Source organism: Aquarana catesbeiana, linkage group LG06 (genome assembly GCF_042186555.1).
Source record: "Aquarana catesbeiana isolate 2022-GZ linkage group LG06, ASM4218655v1, whole genome shotgun sequence".
Taxonomy (NCBI): Eukaryota; Metazoa; Chordata; class Amphibia; order Anura; family Ranidae; genus Aquarana; species Aquarana catesbeiana.
Genome location: NC_133329.1, coordinates 185,234,433 through 185,250,119, shown reverse-complemented (window position 1 = coordinate 185,250,119; position 15,687 = coordinate 185,234,433).

Genomic DNA, 15,687 nt, shown 5'->3' with positions numbered 1-15,687 from the left:
TGGATTTGCCATATTGGAATAGTGGCTGATTCATAATGCTGGGACAGATACTGTTAGGAGATGCTGATGTCAATTCCAACACCTGTCTGTCTATTGTCTGCTAAAATGTGTATTGTAAATAAGTCTACTATGGGATCTAAGAGTCATTAGATCCCGATTGTTTGTGTTAATTAACTCTGCTATTGTGTGAAGAAGAGTCTATGTTGATTGTGATAATGTTGATTGGATTTTCTGAACTACAAGACGGCCAGTCTGGCCTAACGGTCATGTCTGAGTCATCTAGTCTGTCTAAAGGAATTAGTTAATTAGCTCATGTTAATTAGGTTAATTAGGTTACAGCTGTATTGTTAGAGTAATATGAGCAGGAGGTCTGCACCTCCACTTTTAGTGTATAAAAGCCTGTATTTTGCAATAAAAGAGATTCCTGTTTGAACTTACATACAGCTTGCCTGGTGTTTGTTCTGAGCTATCACAATTGGACTAGAACGGCACAGAGCTGTAGTTCTAATCCCAGAGCATTGGATGACCGAGCAATCAGATGTTGCGATCTGCAGTCTGATTCAATAGCTGCAGAGGAGTGTCGGGAGAGGGAACAGAGCGAGCAAAGGGGCTTGTTACATTGGTTGGCAGCCGTGGGATTTGCTCTCCAGTTACTGGGACACTCTAAACCAGCCTGCAGGAGAGCCACGCTGAAAGACTTACTTGAGAGCCGTGGAGGGAATGGTGGGATCGTGCTTCCACATCCAAACCATCACCTGGATCCAAGGTAGCAGGACAGCAGGAGAGGAGAAATACCAACCACCATGGATGAGGAATTCAGAAGGAGGTTGCGAGAGAAGAAGATACAGCACAGAGGACCAGTATCAGAGCAGGTCCTGCTAGGATGGTTTGATTCTATCCGCTGTGAACTCTGGAAGGAAGCGTAGCCCGTGAGCAGCGACAACAGGGGAAAGTTCTCCCCTCCATCCATGTGAGGTACTGGTCGCAGAATGAAGTGCGAATGCTGTGTTTGGGGGAACAGCCGAACCAGGAGTGGACAGCCGAGTTAAGCAGGCTGATCCGGGCAGAAATGCGGTTGGACGAGAGCTACAGAGCCCTCCAGTGGTATGTAGCCCAAGTGTGCCCATGGACAGCGGATGACAGCCCCACGGAAGGCTTTGACTACGATGGCCTGGGATCTTTATACTGGAGGCTGTCCAGGGACCCTGACTTTGGAAGTGACCGGGAGTGGCATTTGGAGGAAATAATGGAGCACAGAGAGCGGAGACTGAATGTCTCAGGAGTGCACTGGGCTCTGGAAGATTTGGAGTTTCTGGCCGTTCAGGAATGGGAGTTGGAGATTGCCTACAAACAGCTGTTAGACTCTGCTCAGCAGCAGGGTGGTGCTCCCTTTGCCTGGGACTATCAAGAAATACCAGTTGACAACTCTGAAATCCTGGCTGAAGAGTTGACAATGTGGCAGAGTAACGGTGTGCTTTGCCAACCTGCACCCGCAGCTATGGAGGCAGAGGTCTTATGGCGGATGCAGCAAGTGCTGACTGACCTTGATGAACCTGTTTCTGCATTGGATGATCTTGGATGGAGGAATGTGCCTGTCCAGCAGAATGCCAGAGAATCGGCAGTGGAAAATCTGAAGATTGCCGTTCCCAAACCTGAAGTGCTGACAACAGGGCAGAGCTCTGCTAACCTCTGCCCAGCACTGATAGCATATTCTGGGTTCCAGGGACAGGAGATGGTGAACCTTTATCCCCAGGCAACAGTTGCAGAGACAGAGGGTTTGATAGACTTTTCTGCTGAGGAAGAACAACCTGGTAAGCCTCCAGCAGAAGAGGAGCTGTTATTAGGGCCAAACTTCACTATGCTCTGCCCAGCACCAACAGAAGTATCTGTGAAGTTACAAGGAACTTCCCCAGCTGAAGCGCTGGCAACCGGACAGAGGGTCCAAGATCTCTGCCCTACACCTGCGGCAGTTCCGGAGGCTCAGGGTGAGAAGGAGGTGATCACTTCCCAGCAGCAGATACAGGGGGAGAAGGGAGAGGAGGTGTGTGTTGTCCCTCCCCAACGGTTAGCCGGAGCAGATGGTGTGGGGTTTCCAGCAGAAGGGCTGGCAACAGGGCCGAGGACTGCTGGACTCTGCCCTCAACTAACAGAGGATGGATTTCCTGTGAAGATGGATGGGACTTCAGTCTCCACCTGTATACCCCAGGGATGCTGGGCAGTTGGCCCAGATCCCCAACAGCATGATGGAGTGAGCCCAGACACCCTGTCTTCTCTCCAGCGGCAGAAAGGACTCCAGGGAGAAGGGCCAGTCCAGGCCTCTCCCCAGCGGCAGATATGTTCTCTGAGAGAGGCAGAGGTTGGCTGGGTGAGTAATGCTTTGTTTGGAACAATTTGTTTGGGGTACTGTGTCGGTACAGGCATTAGAGGACTGGAACTACTGACTAACTTTGGAGTCAACCCGTCTGGGGTCTCCTCCTGTGTTAGTCTCCTGCCGAAAGGGGAGAAATGTGACAGACCTAGCCGGGAAGGAGACTTTTGGAGGGGACTGTGTGCTAGGGCCAAACTTTACTATGCTCTGCCCAGCACCAACAGAAGTATCTGTGAAGTTACAAGGAACTTCCCCAGCTGAAGCGCTGGCAAACCGGACAAAGGGTCCAAGATCTCTGCCCTACACCTGCGGCAGTTCCGGAGGCTCAGGGTGAGAAGGAGGTGATCACTTCCCAGCAGCAGATACAGGGGGAGAAGGGAGAGGAGGTGTGTGTTGTCCCTCCCCAATGGTTAGCCGGAGCAGATGGTGTGGGGTTTCCAGCAGAAGGGCTGGCAACAGGGCCGAGGACTGCTGGACTCTGCCCTCAACTAACAGAGGATGGATTTCCTGTGAAGGTGGATGGGACTTCAGTCTCCACCTGTATACCCCAGGGATGCTGGGCAGTTGGCCCAGATCCCCAACAGCATGAGGGAGTGAGCCCAGACACCCTGTCTTCTCTCCAGCGGCAGAAAGGACTCCAGGGAGAAGGGCCAGTCCAGGCCTCTCCCCAACGGCAGATATGTTCTCTGAGAGAGGCAGAGGTTGGCTGGGTGAGTAATGCTTTGTTTGGAACAATTTGTTTGGGGTACTGTGTGGGTACAGGCATTAGAGGACTGGAACTACTGACTAACTTTGGAGTCAACCCGTCTGGGGTCTGCTCCTGTGTTAGTCTCCTGCCGAAAGGGGAGAAATGTGACAGACCTAGCCGGGAAGGAGACTTTTGGAGGGGACTGTGTGCTAGCCTCTTGCCGATCGATCGGGGCCCTTGCATTTGGGGGAACGGTGCCCTTTGTGAGCTGTATGTCTGGGGACCCTGGATTTGCCATATTGGAATAGTGGCTGATTCATAATGCTGGGACAGATACTGTTAGGAGATGCTGATGTAAATTCCAACACCTGTCTGTCTATTGTCTGCTAAAGTGTGTATTGTAAATAAGTCTACTATGGGATCTAAGAGTCATTAGATCCCCATTGTTATTTATGTTAATTAACTCTGCTATTGTGTGAAGAAGAGTCTATGTTGATTATGATAATGTTGATTGGATTTTCTGAACTACAAGACGGCCAGTCTGGCCTAACGGTCATGTCTGAGTCATCTAGGCTGTCTAAAGGAATTAGTTAATTAGCGCATGTTAATTAGGTTAATTAGGTTACAGCTGTATTGTTAGAGTAATATGAGCAGGAGGTCTGCACCTCCACTTTTAGTGTATAAAAGCCTGTATTTTGCAATAAAAGAGATTCCTGTTTGAACTTACATACAGCTTGCCTGGTGTTTGTTCTGAGCTATCACAATTGGACTAGAATGGCACAGAGCTGTAGTTCTAATCCCGGAGCATTGGATGACCGAGCAATCAGATGTTGCGATCTGCAGTCTGATTCAATAGCTGCAGAGGAGTGTCGGGAGAGTGGAACCGAGCGAGCAAAGGACCTTTCTGATTGCGTAAACTTTATACGTCCCTGTTGTCTTCAAAAGGTGAGAACTGGTTTTGACATGTCTACCCCAATGTCCACAACAAGAGTTGATGAATCCATATCACTTCTCGACATGCGTGTGCTGCTGCAATGTACTCTGCTTCAGTTGAGGATAGAGTGACAGTTGTTTGCTTTTGACTAGACCAACTTATGGTTCCTTCCCCATTAAATAAATAGTGCACAATATGCTGCTGCGACTAAGCTTAAATCCAGGAATAAAAAATGCATACATGTGAATAAAATAGATAAATAATTATGGTGCTAATACATGTGTTAAAATTGCCAAAATAAATCTTCAAATTGGTGATGTGACGGTGAATATAAATAAAATAATAATGACACTCTGAGTACAATGTCCAGGCAGAGATAAATAGTGGGGGAAAGTAAAAATAATTAAACAGTTCCTTCCCTTAATCCAGATTGATTGACTCACTGGGTTATATCGTTTGTATCAGGATATTTAGTTTTTCTTGAAAGGTATAAAATAAATACTGCGCTTACACTAATTTATATGAGCTGCGACTAAAAAGTAGTAAACCATATAATCTAATAAAATTCAAAAAGTCGCGCTAAAAAACTGAGAGTGGCAACAAACAAGTGCCCAAAAGCCTCATAAAAATAAGAGGATAAGTAGTGGTCACTGAGCAAATATTTCAATGCTAGTCAGTGTATGAATGCACCATAATAAAAATAAATATAAATTTGTAGGACACAGATAATGCTTCCTATGTCCGTGAAAAAAAGGAAAAAAAAAAGAAAACAGAAAAAAGAAAAAGAAACACTCAATAATGCGTGACTAGATGCAAACAACAAGTGAATGTCTCAAAACACTGAGGCAAAATATAATAATGTGACAAATATATACCTGTGCCAAAACATAAAATGAATAATCAGTGTAGAGATAAACAAAATTATAAAACCCCAAAAAAGTCCATGGCTGTACAGAAACGATAATGATTATACATGCTTTGTAACACGCATGCAAAACAAAATGATAAGTGTCCCCAAGTGCTGAGTGAATACTGGAACAAAAACTTGCTGTAGTGAAATAAGGTGCGTAGACAGACCTCCACCTCTCAAAAACTGCTGCCTCTTACCAGAAAAAATTGGTCTCTTAGTTATAGGAGACCTGAAAGGGCGGATGGCTACAACCCCAGCCAGGGATCTGTACAACACGCACTTGTCATCCGAATCCAGGAACTCTCTCCACCAATCACATCACCATGGATAGGATGTGTCCCCATGAAAGAAATAAAGTGCTCCACATAGCATAAAATCCAACGTTTTATTGAATAAAAAAGTAAAGATTGCACTTACAGAATCAGTAGCATAAAAAAACATATAGGAAAGCCGGCCGGCTCCAAGGCAACCCGTGTCTTCCGGGTGTTCGAATCGCGGTGTCGTCGGGACGTAGCTCCTCCTCCCTCCAGAGCTACTATACACTCATTTACAGTAAGATCAAATATATGATCCCTATGATATTATAAAAAATAAATAATAAAAATTAATTTTATTTAAAATATATATAGGGATCATATGTTTGATTTTACTGTAAATGAGTGTATAGTATCAAATATTTGGGTTGTGCATCTAGTCAATTATGTATTTTAATTTATTTAGTATTTTAATTTAATTTTTCAATATACATTTTTTTTTTTTGAAACATTGTTGCAATGGCGAACTAGTGGCGCAACAATGTAACCTTAATCTTTTATTGTAATATTTTTAAATATTTTTTATATCATTTTCACTAGTGGATGTGAGTGTAATACGGGCCTATCCAATATGTTGCTAGTAACTACACAATGTGGATCAATTGGTATTTTACTTGCGGAAGTACACATACATATTAGTGATTTTGCTATCTATCCCAGTATGCAATGACATGCGATCTGATGTGTTAACATTGAATGTGTAGTAACACTATTTACCACTGGAGGGAGTTTCGTGACCGCACTAATTAGGTCCATTTTTATGTTCTTATTCTTTATCTGGAAGTGTTCTATATTTGTTTGCAAACCTGTATTTATAAATATATGTTCCCCTTTTAACAATTTGTAAAACAATTAAATAAGGCTTAAGCCAAAATATTTACATGTCATTAGTAGCAGAAAGCAGTATGATGATCCAATGAACACAGCGCTGTCTCCATGGTAACCACAATGCCATAGGACTTAAATACAGAGGCCGTGGCTTCCTGTGTTTATCCTTAAAAAAGTCACATGTCAGTGATGCAACGCGTGGGAGGAGCTTAGGACGTTCAGTGCTGCAATACACCTGAAGGTTAACAGCAGCTGTTTCTCTATGGGAAACCTCGTCCACAGCGGCTGACTGCAATCTGCATATTTGAATGCTTCTAATAGACCGGGAGTTTGTGAGTGTATCTCTTGTCCCTGTTTTGCTTATGTACTATCTAGTAAGTTCACTGCACAATGATCTATTTTCTCTTTGCTTGCTTTGCATAAAACCTTTATTCTGAGAGCCGAATCACCAGCAGTATTATGGCTAAAGTGGGATGCAAGAAAAACTAAATATCCTGATACAAACGATCTAACCCAGTGAGTCAATCAATCTGGATTAAGGGAAGGAACTGTTTAATTATTTTTACTTTCCCCCACTATTTATCTCTGCCTGGACATTGTACTCAGGGTGTCATTATTATTTTATTTATATTCACCGTCACATCACCAATTTGAAGATTTATTTTGGCAATTTAACACATGTATTAGCACCATAATTATTTATCTATTTTATTCACATGTATGCATTTTTTATTCCTGGATTTAAGCTTAGTCGCAGCAGCATATTGTGCACTATTTATTTAAAGCGCATCAATTTATACTTAGTACTATTTGTTTGGTTATCTGATCACCCTATATTGATAGCAGCTTTAATTTACTGATTTTATCATAGCACTAACTATATTGGTATATATATATTTTTAAGCACAATTTATTTATATCACACATATCTATCCACATCAGCGCTTGTTTTTTATTCATTTTTTTTCCTTCCCCATTCCTTCCCTGTTAAATTCAGTAAGAGATACAAAACAAAACAAAAACAAAACAAATCACCCCAGATGATGGCTTTGTAGCTGAAACATGTCGGGTGGATCCCTCACGATTACCGCTATTTGACCTTTTGAGCTGTCTTTGATCTCCTAATATGTGAGTTTATTTTTTATTATTTTAATAAATCAGTGTTTAACGTTATCACGCTATGTGAGTTTTTATTTCTCGCATGGCATATGAATTATTTGTTTGGCCTTATTGGCTCGTTTGTGGATGTGGAAAGCTGTGTTGATACCCCTCTTCCCATTGCACGCTGAGGATACTTGACGAGTTACCTTGTCCAGACTGTTTGGTCAACAAGCCTTTTTGACTTGTAAGAAGTAGGTCTTTTCAAGTCATTAAGTTCCGGTAAGCCTCTTGATGTCGCGGAGATGGTCCTGCCACCTATCTAGACCCTCTGTCCACCTGTGGTTCCCTCATTGTCTACTTACCTGCCAGATGTGACAAATTTCATCTACGTGTGAACTTGGGAGTTATATTTCCACCATTTTCAACGCACAACCCCCATAGACTTTTGGTGGTGGTTTTCTTTTTCACAATTTATTATGAATTTATACTTTGGATTTTTCTATATGGACTTGAGTGGTTAATCTGCCGAACCTTTATGGTTTTCCAGATATAATTTATTTTTAATAATTGGTTATTAATATTTATATTTTATTTCAACTGCTGTTTTGAATTACACAGTGTCACTTTACTATGCACTTCATACCTTTGGTCATACAAGGTGTGATTAGGTTTCATTCACTGTTTGTATGCACGTAAGACCTTAGATTAATATATATAGCGCTACACTTTTATTTTTGTTTTGAACCCTAAACCTGAGTCTATAGGTGTGTTAGCTGCTATTTGGTACATTTTTTGCGATTTTAGCGCAGCGCTGTACTTACCTCCCTATTGATCATACAAAACAATCACACCTAAATTTATAGAACCTTTCGAGCATGTTGTTCTTGTTTTTTTTTTGGGGGGGAGAATGATCCCAAGTTGCCATAGAAATCTATCATGTCATAGAAGGAAGTCTATAATGGGGAATTTTACACAGGATTTCTGCGCAAAAAAAAGTATGCGTTCTTTTTGGGGTTCAGTAAAGGTAACTTGCAAGTCTCTCTCTCTTTGCTAAGAAGATGGATCAGTGAAACCGGGTATGAACCCAGGTGACCAACAATTGGAGTCATTGGGGATGGGAAACTGCTCATTGAAGAAAGTCAGAAAAACCTGTTAAGTTCCGCTAAAGTGGGGCCAATCAACGGATGAGTAGATAAATGGGTAACATGGATTTTCCCAGCCCAAGGTAGGCCAGGAAGCTGAGCCTTGGTAACCTCCTGTTCCAGCGATACCCAGAGTTTTAGGTTGCTGTGTCAGGACCAGTCCACGACCCACAGTATAATACAGGGCCGGGTCCAGGAGACTCACACCGCCCTTCAGCTTGGGTCGTAACAGCAACGTTCGGCTAAGGCGTCGACGTTTACCTCGCCAAATGAATTTGATAAATACAGAATGCACCACACGTAAAAAGGTTTGAGGTATTTTTACAGGTCAGTGGCTAGTGTTGAAAGGAAAGGCAGATAGTTGAGAGGAAGCACATCATTTAGGTTCGCATTTTCATTCCCAGATATTGAATCAAGCGGGCAGCCCATTTGCACTGGAAAAAAGGGCGTAAGCTCTCTCTGGTAGCGTCTGATAGGGAGATATTTAAGGCCTCCGATTATTGTAAGTTGACCTTAAATTTAGACAAACTACTATAGCGTTTCAGCTCCAGTAACAAGGAGAGTAAGGAGGTAAGAGGCTCAGTAATATAAAATAAGAGGTCGTTGGCGTAAGCCACCACTTTGTGTTGGTATTTGCCGGCTTCAACTCCTTGGATGGACGGGTTACTTTTGATATGTTGTAGAAAGGGCTCCAGAGTGAGAATGAATAGTAAGAGGGACAGGGGACAACCCTGTCTGGTGCCATTTGAAATAGAAAAAGGATTGGAATCGTAGCCGTTTACCCGTACCGTAGCAGTAGGATTCTGATAGATGGCTGAAATCCAAGACAAGATGGAGTTTGGCATTCCCACAAATTTGAGTGTCTCTTGGAGAAAGGCCCAGGCCACAATGTCAAAGGCCTTCTCACCGTCTGTGGACAGGAGCAGAAAGGGAATGATGTTCAGTGTCCGAATAGTGTTGTCCCTAGCTTCTCTAGTCTGAATAAAGCCGACTTGATCTGTTGCAATTAAGAGATGTAACAAACATTCATACCAGAAGCCAGGATTTTGGTGAATAATTTCACATCACAATTCAGAAGAGAGATAGGCCTATAGCTGGCACATAGCAATGGGTCCTTACCTGGCTTAGGGATCACTGAAATAGAGGCGCGTTGCATGTCTGCAGGAAAGCTGTGTCCATCTAAGACAGAGTTAAAGGCCATGTTGAAGTATGGCGCCAAGGAGTCCTCGTATTATTTATAGTAAGGGAGCTTTACCAGACTGAGTGTAGGCTATGGCCAACGCAAATTCCTCTACTGTAAAGGGCTTGGAGAGATCCTCACGCTCCTCCATAGTCAATGTAGGGAGATTGGATTCCCTAAGGTAGTCGCTAATGTCCGAAGAGCTCTGGGGTGTTGAACCAGAAGTGGAAGGTTGGTCTAAGTTATACAATTTTGAGAAGAAGTCGCGGAAACTCTCCGCTAGGTCTGGGGAGGAATGAACTTTAGAACCCGACTACAAGAGTAAACTGGAACTGTTGACTTTCTAGGGAATAGAGTTGAGCCAGAAGGTCAGACAAGGTTTTGCTGCAACGTTGTTTGGCCGCATGACCATGTTTAAATAGGATTCCCCTAATGTAGCATTTGTGTGAAGACCACACAAAAATTGGATTATTTACCGAGCCTACATTAGTAGAGAAATATAAGGAAATTTCCTTGAGAATATCCAGTTTTGGATTAGATGTTGCTGGTAATTGTTCCTTTGAGGTATTGCATCACTCTTTTTATTGCATTCCAGTCATGCTGACAAGGAGCTGAGACTTTCCTGCATAGTATGCCCACTGCTACAGCTATATCTGGTCTTGTCACAGCGGCAACATATAGCAGCTTACCGATTGCTCTCCCATACATGTAATTGTTGGGTAGCAAGCTTTCTGCCTCATTGCTCTTTTGATAGCCTGGTTCCATAGGAGTTTTTACTTCCTTTGCATCTTGCATATTGAATTGTTCCAAGATTTCGGAGCTTTTCTGAGATTGATTGAGAAGATAACTTCCATCTTCTTCTCTCTCTATTTGGATTCCTAGATAGTAGCTAATGTTCCCTAGCTCCATGATTTCTAGCATAGCTTTCACGTGGTCACACATATGGTGGCCTTAAACCATCCTCTGCTACCAACCATATGTATGACGACGTGAAAGCTATGCTAGAAATCATAGAGCAGCTGCGTGCTATCAGAGATTTTCTGAGATTGGTTGAGAAGATAACTTCCATCTTCTTCTCTCTCTATTTGGATTCCAGATAGTAATAGCTAATGTTCCCTAGTTCTTTGATTTCAAAATTTTCTTTCAGCTTGTGAACTGATTGTAATCCCCTTCTTGTTCAAAACAAGTTATAATGTCATCAACATAGGTAAGGATGTATATCCACCCATCTTCTTGATTCTTGCAGTAGAGACAGGAGTCTGCTTTACTTCTTGAGAATCCCTCTCTGGTAAGTACTTTGTTCACTTTCTCATTCCACATCCTTGCAGATTGCTTAAGACTGTAGATGCTCTTCTGAAGTTTACACACAAGGTTGTCTCCTTGCTCAAACCCTGGTGGTTGCTCCATGTAGAGGTCTTCCTTAATGTCTCCATATAAGGAAAGCAGTTTTAGCTATAAGGTGTTTGATTTGCATGCCCTCCCCGGCTGCAACACTAAGAAGCACTCTGATGGTGGAGTGTTTTTTACGATGGGAGCGAATGTTTCATCGTAATCTTCACCAAATTTCTGGGAGTAACCTTTGACAACTAGTCTGGCTTTGTATTTGAAAATATTACCTTCAGCGTCTGACTTTACTTTGAAAGTCCACTTACTTCCTACAGTTTTGCGATTAGGAGGGATCTTTGTGAGTGTCCAGGTTTTATTTTTTTGAAGTGACAATAATTCTTCTTCTGCTGCCTTTCTCCATTTATTGGCTTCACATTTTGACTGTTTTTCTATTTCTTCCCAGGATGTTGGTTCAAGTATGCTGTGTGTTTTGACAGTGTATGATAGCTTGCAGGGTGGCATCCCCTTTGTAGTCCGAGTGGATGTTCTGACTGCAGGCAGTTCAGCAGGATCTGGTGGGGAACTTGATTTAAGCATTGTGAGTTCCACCTCTTGTTCTGACTCCTGCACAGGTTCGCTTTGATTGACCTTTTCTACTGGTTTTCTTGGCATATTCACTTCACAGCTTTCCGGGATCAGTGTTTCTGGTGATGGGCTCTCGTCAAAATAAACACTATGGATTACTGTCACTGTGTCAGTCTTTTGTGTCTAACAACACAATGTTCCAGGCACTGGCCCTATGGGGGAACTCACTGTCCACTGCCCCAGATCCAATCCGATGCAGCCGTCATAAAACACCTGAAGTGACTGAATTGAGTAGAAGAGATAAAGACAGCACTATCCGGAACTCAATGAGGGTGTGGAGCCTCGAGTCAAACAGTGCTGAGTGTGTAAAGGATAAACAGTTTTTTGAAAATAGATTACATTACACACGATAGCAGGCCGGTATAGATGGATGAATATGGGCTAATGTCCGCTGGGTCCGGTGGGCAGAAGGATGGAAATGATCCACCGATACCATACAGCACACCTAATGTGTGTGATCGTGGATACTGGGATCCAAGTCGGAGTCTGTCGAAGCTCCAGTGTGACGTCACCGTGATGTCAGGGCAGGCGGTCTGGACACAAGGGGCCTGCCAGTCAAACTAGCCTGGAACATAGGAGAAGTTGTTGCCGTGAGAAGGCATTGACAAAACGCATGCACATAAAACACGTCATCACTGGCATCGCCGTGACGTCACATGGGAGCGCCGGCGCACTCCGGCTTGGCTCCCAGCGCCCATGATCACACACCTTAGGTGTGTTTTATGATAACGATGGATCATTTCCATCCTTCTGCCCACCGAACCCAGTGGACATTAGCCCATCTTCATCCATCCATACCGGCCTGGTATCATATGTACTGTAATCTATTTCCTATAAACTGTATATCCTTTACATTGGCTCAGCGTTGTTTGACTGGAGGCTCCACACCCTCATGGAGTTCAGGATAGCGCTTTATCGCTTCTACCGGTTGTAGGATTCTGTAACCCTTAGTTTGCTCGCTGTAGCCTACTAGAATGCCCTTTATGGCTCTGTTCTCCAGCTTGGATCGCTTTTCACTTGGAATATAGGCATAGGCTTTGCATTTAAATACTCTGATGTGCCCTATGCTAGGCTTTGATCCATGCCGCATTTTGAATGGAGTACTTTTAATGGTTTTTGATGGTAGTCTGTTCTGTAGGTAGGTTGCAGTCATGACTGCTTCTCCCCAGTACTTGTGAGGTAGGTTTGCATCTGACAACATGCACCTGGCCATTTCTATAAGAGTGTGATTTTTTTCTTTCTGCTACACTGTTTAGTTCAGGACTGTATGGTGCGGTTGTCTGGTGTACTATTCCTAGTCTCTTCAGGTATTAGGCAACTTCTTTGCTTATGTATTCTCCCCCATTGTCAGTGTGCATTATGCCTGGTTTCTGTTGGAATGTATTGCTAGACATGACTTGAAGTTTCTCTGATGTTTCATTCTTGTGTTTCATCATATAAGTAGTTGTGTACCTGGAATAATCATCAATGAAAGTCAGTAGATATCTGTTCCCGCCTGATGTGGAAGTTTTCATTGGACTGCATACGTCACTGTGTATGAGCTGCAGGGAGGGGGTCGTTTTTCTTTGAGATGCCTGTGGAAGGGGAGCACATGTGGCCTTTGCTACAATGCAGCACTTGCATTTCATGAGCACTTTGCAAGGCTCTATTGTCAAATCTTCTGATAAGACTCTCTTTATAAAGTCCTGTATAGCTTCTGGACCTCTGTGCCCCAGCCGCCTGTGCCATAAATTAATACATTTGTTGGGGAGGTCATTAGAGACTATATTGTATAGTTTGTATATATATATATTTACATAGGTTGGACTTGATGGACGTGTGTCTTTTTTCAACCTCACCTACTATGTATTGGCTTGCTGGTCTGTGGTAATGAGCTTGTATAGGTGATCATCCAGTTTTCCTTTTGCGAGGAATCACTTATAATTATGAACTGGGCATTCATCACCCTGGAATTTAACTGTGAGACCATTGTTTGCAAGACTTTTCACTTAAGAAGGCTGCCTTCTAATTCTGGAACATACAGCACTTTCTTTAATAGTTGGAAAAAGTGTATCCTGTACTCACAGATATATGTTCAAATTACGACAGTACGTCAGTAGATGAAACGTCAGGTCGTGGATGTTACTAAGCTGTGCTTCAAAACTTGATTCATATAATTTAGGATGTTTAAAAAAATCAATCCCATATAAATGGGATGCAAGCTAAATCGGTTACAGCTGAAGTAAGTGAGGATAAGTTCAATGGTCGCCCTGAAGCAGTCCAACAATGCTCACGAGGATACCCCAAACAGACGGAGACAGATGTCTATTAAAAATGTAACAAAATCTCCATCCATAAGGACAAGGCAGGGTGGCTGTATATCAACAGTCTAACACTGGGTTAAGAAGACACAGATTAGTCATAACCCATAGGAAGAAAGTGAAGTAGCAAGTTACCAAAAAGTAGCAAGGGCTCAGGCAAGTATGCAAAGCTTACATTACCTGTGATTGAGATGTCATAACATGTTCACAGAGATCCCTGGCGTTTCCTGGCTGTGTAGCAATTAATGCTTCCAGCAGCAGGAATATATACACTCAGGGATCAAAGGTGAGCCAATCAAGGCTACTTAGTGATGGAATCAAAAAAGGGGGGGAGGAGGAAGCGGACACAAGCGCCGGGGATCATCAGCTGATGTCTCCCCAGATCACCTGTGCCGCTCGCTCAATCCCCGTATCCATCTCCTATAGGAATCCCCCGGCCGATGCGGGGTCTGGCGTCACTGCTTCTAGTGCGATGATGTCAGACGTCGACACGGCCCCCAACACGGTGGTGGGCGGATACACTGGGCGCTGGAAATGCCCAGTGTGCAGATGCAGAGAGCGACTGTCTCCACAGGAGCGTTCGCCGATGCAACCCTGATGGGAAGCTGCCCCAAAGATGGCATAACATGCCACATATGGGGCCCCAGCATGTCGGGAGCCTTGGTGGACCACCAAGGGCAAAGCCATCAGAACCCATAAAAAACAGGGGATGTAAATACAGCAAGATTTTACCAAGGCCATCGGTTAACATCTGGACAATTATATCTGTTGTTTATGCGAAAACAAACAATATTATAATACAGTCAGTACAGTATAACATGAGGATATATTAGTATGCAATAAAAAATAGGCAACAAGCCTTTGAGCATATAGGGTAAGATACAGAGAACAGTGCATGTGCTCATTTCCTCCACGGGAGCTGGGGTGTACTCGATCCATTACCAATACTTTAATCTTGGGGCAAATGCCACTGTGGGTTTGTAGTATATGTCTACCTAAAGGTACGTCAGGGTTGCTGGTTTGCATGGCTTTGATATGGCGGTATGATCTTTGTCATAATTTCTGTACGGTTTTGCCCACATAAAAGCAATTGCAACTGCATGTTAGTAGATAGACAATTGCACTAGTCTGGAAATTTGAAAAATGTTTAGGCATGAAACGCATTCCATTCGGTAAATATATATTTCTTCTAGGGTCCATATATTTGCAGTATGTACATGAGCCACATGGAAAAGTTCCTAATGTTTTGCATGGCTCTCCTCTCTTTGATCCCTGAAACTTGCTTTTGACCAAGAGATCACCAAGGGAGGTGGCACATCTATATGTTAAGGTGGGGGCAGAGGGTACAAATTGTAATTTGTATTTATGAATGAACATGGGCCAAGAGGATTGCCCCATAGATTCAAAGTAAAAAAAATCTATAAAAGAAAGAGAAAAAAGAGACATAATGGCAGCATGTGTATATATACATATATAAACCCCAAAAAGGCATACTTAACAGCACGCACAAACTAGAGTCAAACCTGAAGAAATGACACTTTGCTACAATGTAAAGTAATAAGTGTAGAGCTTGTATAACAGTGTAAATTTGCTGTCCCCTCAAAATAACTCAACACTAGGGATGAGCCGAACACCCCCCTGTTCAGTTCGCACCAGAACATGCGAACAGGCAAAAAAATTTGTTCGAACACGCGAACACCGTTAAAGTCTATGAGACACGAACATGAATAATCAAAAGTGCTAATTTTAAAGGCTTATATGCAAGTTATTGTCATAAAAAGTGTTTGGGGACCTGGGTCCTGCCCCAGGGACATGGATCAATGCAAAAAAAGTTTTAAAAATGGCCGTTTTTTCAGGAGCAGTGATTTTAATAATGCTTACATTGAAACAATAAAAGTGTAATATTCCTTTAAATTTCATACCTGGGGGTGTCTATAGTATGCCTGTAAAG